This window comes from Cryptomeria japonica, chromosome 2 (assembly GCF_030272615.1).
Source record: "Cryptomeria japonica chromosome 2, Sugi_1.0, whole genome shotgun sequence".
In the NCBI taxonomy this organism is placed as follows: Eukaryota; Viridiplantae; Streptophyta; class Pinopsida; order Cupressales; family Cupressaceae; genus Cryptomeria; species Cryptomeria japonica.
This window is the reverse complement of record NC_081406.1, coordinates 289367314-289376240: the sequence shown is the minus strand read 5'-3', so window position 1 is coordinate 289376240 and position 8927 is coordinate 289367314. Positions and strand designations below refer to the sequence as shown.

Below are 8927 nucleotides of genomic sequence, written 5' to 3'. Positions count from 1 at the left end.
CCCGTCAATGAGACCATTTCCACTTTCTTCGATATTCTTTGTCGATGGAATCATTGCTTTCAGTGAGTCCTTTTTTAAGGTCACCGATATTCCTTTTTATTTGATAGCCCTTTTATATCGATGAGACATCATTGGGTCTCATCAATACTGATTGAATTTGAATCTTTCGATAGGATGCCATCACATTTGTTTGACAACTTATAGGATACTTTATTTTGGTAGGAAAATGATGGTTTTTTCTTCTAAAAATGGAGTATTTTATGATTTAATTTCACAAATCAAGAAATTTATTTAATTTAGATTTGGTTCTCAACAAGTTCTCTGGTAAGATCTTCATTGTGTTTTGAAAGAGTCTCTCTTAGGGATGATGCCATTTCAAGATCTAGTTGCAAAGCCTCTTTTTCATAATGCCAATGCTCGTGCAAGGTTGCATTCTCTCATTTGATCATAGCAATCTCATGATCTCTTTCTTTGACAAGGTCTTCAGCTACTCTCCTAGCTTCCAGCTCTTGACTCATGTGGATAGTAAGGGCTTCTAACTCTTTTCTTAGATTTAGCTTTTCACCATTTAGTTTTTCAACTTCTTCAGCTATTGCATCAATGTTAGCTTCATCTGAAGAACTATTATCAGATATTTCCAATAGTTGTTGAGTCAGCTCTCTCCTTTTGACTTGTGAAGCTTTAAATCTGACCCTTAGGGTTTCAAGCTCTTCCTTGGTAGCTTCAAGCACTCTAGCCATCTCAAAGTAACTCATATCCCTCATGGAGGATTTAGGGTTCCCTTACAAGCGATTAAGCCTTAAAGAAGTTAGGCTCTGATACCAATTGATAGACCTATAAAGCACTGAGAGGGGGGGGGGGGGGGAGTGAATCAGTGATAGTAAAAACAATACTACTTTGAACATTGACCTGTAGATATACTTAATAAGTTTACTAAACACTATGCATGTAATCCAAAATGATATTAATGCATCCACAATAAGTAAAGCATCCACTATAACACAAGTGTTTATATGTGGAAAACCCAAATGGGAAAAACCATGGTGAGATGGGACTCACAAGTTAACTATCTACAATAATAGGTAATTGACCGGTTAAGGTCTACAAAAGTGCTCTGCTATGAGCAAATCCTGTTAAAGATCCCAAAGATCTGTTAGGAGCTATACCTTGTTAAAGGTAATACCATGTTAGGAGTAACCTCGCTAGAGGATTTCAAAATCCAAACTAATGGATCACCTTGTTAAAGGATTTGTACAATGAAACTTGTTAGAGCTTACCCAGTTAGGGGATTTGATTGTTGTAGTGATTAGAAAACAACCGGTGGTGTGATCTAGAAGTAGCACAACTTGCTTGAATAGATCATCTTCTACGCACTCAAAACTACATCACCAACATATTCTGCAATGCCTTCAACAACTTAACACTTCTATCTTTGCATCAAAGCATCTCATGAAAATAGATAATCATAATGTCATTATATAGACATTTAGATTTCATGTTGGCTTTGAAAATTATATCACAATTTCCTAGGTGTAGTGTATCTAGACAATCAAACATAACTCATAACAAATTACTGCCAAAATTTGTTGGTTAGGGTAACTCATCACGACCGGTGATAACTCATCACACAATCAATGAATACCGGTTAGAGTTAACCATTTCAACATGTAAACCAATTGTCATCCATTGCTTCTTTGATAACCTCTGTTGGATCTTCAAGTTGATGTCAAGTTATTTCCTGCATATACCAGTTGTCTTCATGTACCGGTTTGACACCATCATAAACTAAACTTCTAATACCAGTTGCAATATAAGTAACTTTTAGAAGTAATACCGGTAGACAATATGAACATATGTGTGTGTGTACATTTTCCATCAATGACAACATATGAAGTCATTCATTATAATCATCATCAAGCCAACAGGTTATTCACTTTTACACCCCCTTGATACTAGTATTTTTCAAAAGGTGGTCTAACTTCATGATAGGTCTAGAATGGAGGGGCATCTCTTATTGGTGCTTAATATTGATAATCTCATTGGAAAACGGCTGCAACAAGTTCTTCATATCACTTAAATTTTTGCCACCAATGAGGGTTCTACGAGAATGTAGCATTTTGTTGAGCACTTGGAAACACATACATGAACTAGGACATTGCTGACGTACTAGGAACAACTTCTCCTTGAGGTTGAAAGGAGATCTCAAAAACACTTGCATCGATGGTCTTAGAGGGAGATTTTCGGTATCGATCAAATTATTTTTCACCCTTAATACTACCTTGTACACCCGTAGCAAGGTAATCCCTTTTAGAGATTAGATCATAATAAATATATTTGGATTAAAAGCTTTGAGATAGAAAGAAAAAGCCATAGCAGTAGGAGGATAGACCGCTAAGGGAATTCTTTCCTAGGTTTTATGGAATTGAGTATTAAAATTTGTAATCACTTCTTGAGGAGCTCTTTTGATAGTTATCAATTATTGCAATAGGGATGAACAATCTCCCTTTTTAAAAAGTCTATTAAATAAATGGCCGCCAAGTGCATCCCAATCTACTATGAAAATTGGTTTCAACAATCTATACCAATCTTGCACTTTCCCTTTAAAAGAAGTTGCAAGCAATCTTAGAGCAACAGTCTATTCAAACGGTAACATTGTGGATGATACAACAATCAACCACATATTGCAAATGCTTAGTAGGTGTTTTGAAATCCTCTCTAGTATATTTAGGTAAATATTTTAGTGCCAAAGAAAGAATAGGATCCTATTGGGCAGGGGGCACAGGGGCAATCAAGGGACTTTTGTTTGTTCTGATTAAAAAAGTTTCTAGGCAACAGATGGGCCATCTGTTGAGCTTGAGCTTGAACTTGTGTTGTAGATTGCCTAACAACTCTAACTTGCACTACACTTGCTAATGGGGGTAGCAAAAAGCTTGGTTTTTGAGAGGTCCAAGTTATGGTTACAATCCTATAGCCCATACACCTGCTTGCGATTTATAGAAATCTAATCCCATTGGACATGCCTGAAAAATAACTATTGATCTTGAAGTTTACACTTACAAATAAACAATCTTATGGGAATTTAGTGAAGGGGGACAAGATGTGTTTCACTAAACGACCTCTGGGAGTTTAGAATTTGGCTCTTCAATCATTTTAAAACAGAAAAGAGATTGAAAGAAACAAGAAAATAAAACAAAAAGGTAAGGCAACATGCCAAGACATTGCAAAGCTCAAAATCGTAGATAGAAGATAAATATTTTATCTCTAAAAAATAAGCATATAACGTCACTCTCTCTTTGTTGTTAGAAAGAGAACAAAATGCATAAGGTCACAGAGACACAACACAAAATTCAAATCTTTCTACAAGAAGCACCTATTAAGACCTGACTGAGACACGAATCATTTAACTAATTCAGGTCTTCATTCATTTATAACTACTAATTCATCAAATTGACATGGAATGATGTCAAATTTGAACATTACAAACCATGAAAAGAGTATAATAACACATTATTCAATAGCCTATTCTATTAAATTAGATCACAAGAGTCAAAACTCTAGACAATTGCTCTACTTTGCGACATAGAAATTTAATTGATCGATTAAAGAAACACAGGAAAGGCTAACTGAACACAATCTGATATGTTTTTCTTCATTAATTTGAAAATGAACTAAAAGTCTTCAGCAGAACAGAGTCTCCATATTTCTTAAAGATGATGAACCCTTAAATACAAAATGTCTACAGGCTTAAATAGAACCATAAAAACTAATTGCAATCATTCATTAAAATAGAAAAGCCCTTCAATAATCATCGCGTGTAGCCATCATTATGGCAACGATTGCAACCATCTCTGCTAACGATCTGAGCATCATTAGTAGTCTTTCATGCGCTCAAACAAAAAAGCCACCTTTGATATCCATCACTTTTCGATTGCAACAACCTTAAACGTAGAGAACTTTCACTTTGTGAGCAAACCTTCTCTTTTAACACGTCGCCATATGGTTTCTTCTTGCAAAGGCCATTAACCAATGGCATAGATTTTCCCTGACCTAAATTGAAAGCATTCCAAAATCCCCACCTAGCTTAGAACAAAATATCTCTGAAACGAAGATAAGAAATGAAAATGATAGGGTGTGGGTCAAAAACCTCAAGAAAACAAATGAACTCAAAACTAACCTCGAATACTACTGTAGACTAGTCTACAGAACCATAGAACATAAAACTTCTACTTCTAATTACATGAATCTGAAAAAATCTCATTTAGGACCTTATTGATCATTGTGACGTTACTATTGAAGATCTTTCCAATAATTCACCTAATGAGATATTAGGCATATATCAAGATACATATCATCAAAATCATCCATCCATGTCTAGCAAGGGCTCATTTCAAAACAATAACATTGATGATATCCATGGAAATGATGTACCTACTTCATTTGATTCTCTTAAGGGTTATCATGAAGAAGCCTCTCACAGGAATCCTTCATCTCTCCATCATCCCTTAAAGCTTCACAATTGTAATCACAATGACCTATCCAATAACAATATCATATCCTAGTTCTCTCAAGATGGCTTCTAAGGGCTATCCTTAATAGATAGTCATGAAGTCCAAGCTAATCCAATTATTAATACAAATCACAAATATGATGTAGAAATTCTAGACCCAATAACATCATGCACTCAATCGCCAACCAAGACCACTCTAGTAAGCCCCATTCAAAATTTATTCCTATCAAGCCAAAATATTAAATCCATCCTAGAATCCCCCATGCATATTCAAACTCATACCCCATCACTAGAATTGGATCTATGTCAAGAGGATAATCCATGTATATTAGGCCCTTATTTTACAAAGTTAAATCATTCATCCCTTCCATCCACCTTAGCTCCTTATATCCCTTCATCCACTATCCATATCACTCCTAGCTTACAATCAATTTACCCTATTATAAGTCAAGATCAACAATAGAACATATCCTTGAGAAAATCCACCTATATCAACCATCCAAAAGATCTCCATAAAACTCCAATCCATTCATGACTCTCATTAATCTATGTTAATCATAAATTTATTTGAATTTTTTTTTATAATATTGCAAACACTAGAACTTAAGAATACTTTGTTATACTTCCACATCTTCCCTTAGCTTTAAAAGCTTATAAAATTATGCAAATAACTATAATAAACAATAGAAATAGAGCTTTAAGAAATTATATAAGCAACTAAAAAATAAATCATAAAATTATGCAAATAACTATAATAAACAATAGAAATAGAGCTTTAAAATATTATATAAGCAACTAAAAAATAAATCATGATATTGGTCTCCAAAAGAGCTTTTTGGTCCCACTAAATGTTTAAACTAGTGAAGAGGTTCATGATCTATCATCACTAGCTCTAATGATATGAATAGAACTCCTAAACAAGATGAATTTACAAATTTGTCTTGGACTCTTCCATATTGAGTAAACTCTTGCAAAAATTTAGGTCAGAAAATGTTAATATGTTGAAAGATCATCCTTCAAAGTCATGCCATTCAAACAAATTGTTCAATAAACTTTTACCAGCAGCTCAAATAATGGTCTCCCTGTTCAACTTACATCATGCAGTTGCGCCTTTAACCGTATTTATTAATTAATTAAAAATAAAAAATACATTGTATTATAATTTTCAATTAAAAAATAAACACAATCAAAAGTGCATCTGAATGCTACATAAACAATTGTTAATCTATACTACCTTTTTGAATGGTAACAAATCAACTTAAAATGAAATGGTAATATTGACGATCAAGATATTATCCATAATATTAAATATAAAAATATAAATATCAGAAATAAAAACACTTTTTAGGTCCCTATATTCCTTTAGTGTTCAAAGATGAATATGATGAATTTAGATCTGAATGTGACCATGATATGGTGAGGAGGATATATATGTAGGGAAACACATGAATAAATCTACATCCCATGTTAATAAGTAGGCACAATAGCATACCCTGCAGAAGTATTTACAACAAACAGAGATCCTTTGGAGCAGGCTATATTCAGCAAATAAGGTTCGGGTTTTTCTCTAAACATTTCACACTATAAAATAATAAACTTGATAGTTAAATCATCAAGAGAATTTCTGTTGCAGCAGTTTGGACCAATCAGACATTTGAAATGAAAATAGAACATGCAGATTCTAGGTGAAGGATTTGTTTATTTATTTTTTAACTGTTAATTGATTATAAATATTTTGTTTATATAAGCATCAATATGAAATCAATATAAGTTTTTGTAAGTACAATCATGAAACGGATATACATTCTTTTTGAACAATTACAGTAAATATCATATATGAAAAGTCAAGAGTTGCATCTTAAAAATCTACTTATCTACAAACCAATTTAAAAATCAAGAATTGCAACTTAAAATTTTATATTAGATATCCATTTAAGATGTGAACTTAGATTCCCATAATGAGAACTCATTAATTTAATCAGTTAAACTCGACCCTTAAATAACTAGCTGAATAATTGCAAAATAAAAAGACAAAATAATAAGAACATAGTAAAATACCAAATTCCACTAACATACAGATTCAGATATCAAGTTAAATATAAGTTCATGTCTGCATTAGATCAGTTTCTGAATTTCTTCTTTGCCTAACAAGCTGTAGTCCACAACACATATTGGGATGGGTTTTTGCGTTTCTAATCTTATCTACTGCTAACAAATGCTGTGGAATTCTTGATTATGTAAGGCAAAAGACAGCTTTGGTAAATTATGTTTGCAGACTGTTTGGGAGTTGGCTGTGAATCTCTTCAGATTGAATTGTGTGAAATAAAATGGAAACCTCAAGAATTTCTCAAGATAAATCTGTAAACATTAGGGAACTTCGATCCTACAGCAAAACATTGTTACATAATTTGTCAACATGTCTTTGGAAGATAATTCCAAAAGTTGAAAAAAATAACATCACAGATCTTTCTGAAATCAGTTTTAGGATCACTAGAAGGATTTTGAAATAAAAAACCTGAAGCAAATATCAACTGGTACTTGTGAGTTTGGCTACTGGAAACTCAAAAAAGATCACATTTGACATAAACAGTGCAAGAAACCTCATAGAAATACACTGAATCTGCAAAACAGGGAAACAATCAATTAAAGCTCAATTCAGCAATTTTACCTGTTGAATAACAAATTTACAATTTCTTCCCTTCCTGTATACCAAACTTGATGAAAAAATTATTTTGGCTACAAGATAATATGTCGGCCAGACTACACTGGATGTTCTTCTGTTTCAGTTGCTTGTCCCGGAATTCTATTCTCTTCTTCAAACCATAGCGAAAGAAATCAGGGTACTCTGCCACTTCCTCAATCTTTCTCCTCATCTCCCCCAAATAGCTGATCTTGGGCTGCAGTGAAGACTTAATGCTTTTAGTCAAAACAAGAGGAAACCCTGATATAACCCTACATATCTGAGCATTATTGAAGCCTGACATCATTAAGAACTCCATATTAGGTTTCAAAGCTTTCTCCACATCCCTGCACATCTCCTCTGGAAAATGAACTGCAATTCCCCTCAAATCCTCCTTGTTGAAACCCAACTTTCTCAAAAACCCCACTGTGGGTTTTAACCTTCCTTCCACACTGTACCCCATGACATGGGGGCTCCTAACCAGGACTTTACCACGGTCACCACTATCCTTACTCAACCCTAGGGCTAGAAAAAAACTCTACAACAGGTTGAAGCTTCTTTTCAATGCTGTAGCTCATTAACCTAGGGTTAACCAAAATCAACCTGCCCACCTACTTCTCTCTCACCCCAATAGTCTGGAAAAAGGCAATTAATGGGCAGAGTTTCTCTTCAACGCTGTGAGAAAGTATGTGTGGGAACCTCATTATAGCCAATGCATTATCATTGGGCCTAGTCCCCAAAGTTGCAAGGCTGAAGGCATTGAACCATGGGTTGGATTTTCTCATTAAGACCTAAAATCAAGAGCTTTGGACATTTGCATACCATTGAGGGCAGTTTCCTGAGTGGTATACCAATATCTTGTAGATAATTCCAGTTGGGTTTTGCCCTTTCCTCCACATTGGCGAATTCAAGCCTCCTACAATTTGTTATCATTTTTGGATATTGTTGTATCGTCTAACCCTTTTTCTTTAAGAAATTCAACTACATTCTGACTTCTAATACTGCTCACTGCCATCGACTATATATTTTAGGCAGGCCTATGTATGTTTAAGAATAGCCCTACCTGATATCTGTTCTATCACGTGCTCGAACCACAGAAACTGTACTTGGGATCCAATATATTATATTGGAAAGTATTAGACTCACTTCTGGTTTTGAATCTGAGCTCCCTTGGTTAAACTCGATTCAGATTTCGGTTTGATAGATAAGCCCCTGAATCAACTCCATCAAGAAAGCACTGAAGATAAATTTAACCAGGAGTAAGACTGACCACAAAAACAAAGAAAGGATAAACTTTTTCAAATTAAAGTTGTCGTCTACTTGCATGTGTATAAAGGATCAATGCATTTGTTAATTGGACTGGTTTTGAATGAAACCATCAAAGATTGGTCTTGCTGAGTGTAAGTTTTGGAGATCATAATAGGTTAAATGAGGGCAGAAGCTTGTCTCAAGTGATTTTGGTGAAATGAATATTTCAATACTTTTCGATTCTTGACTCTAAGTCAAAGATGCTTCAAACTAAGGCTCATTTTCTTATATCAACAAGTAAAACAATCTTGTGAACTATATAAAAAGCTTCCCTATAAAAAAAAAGGAAGTTCCATCAATCATCAATATCTATTGAGCTTATAATATATTTTAGTGGCTTTGCCAATTTGATCATGAACAAAGAAAGAAAAAATAAATAATAAAATTAAAAAAAAATTCAATTTGATGATTTTTTAATTTTTTTTAAAATTA

At 33.9% G+C, this 8927-nt stretch overlaps 1 pseudogene; it reads right to left on the bottom strand.

Annotated features, from left to right (window-relative positions):
• Window positions 1-7139: 7139 nt before the first annotated feature.
• On the bottom strand, window positions 7140-8642 carry LOC131032571 (transcription termination factor MTERF6, chloroplastic/mitochondrial-like; annotated as a pseudogene).
• Window positions 8643-8927: the final 285 nt, after the last annotated feature.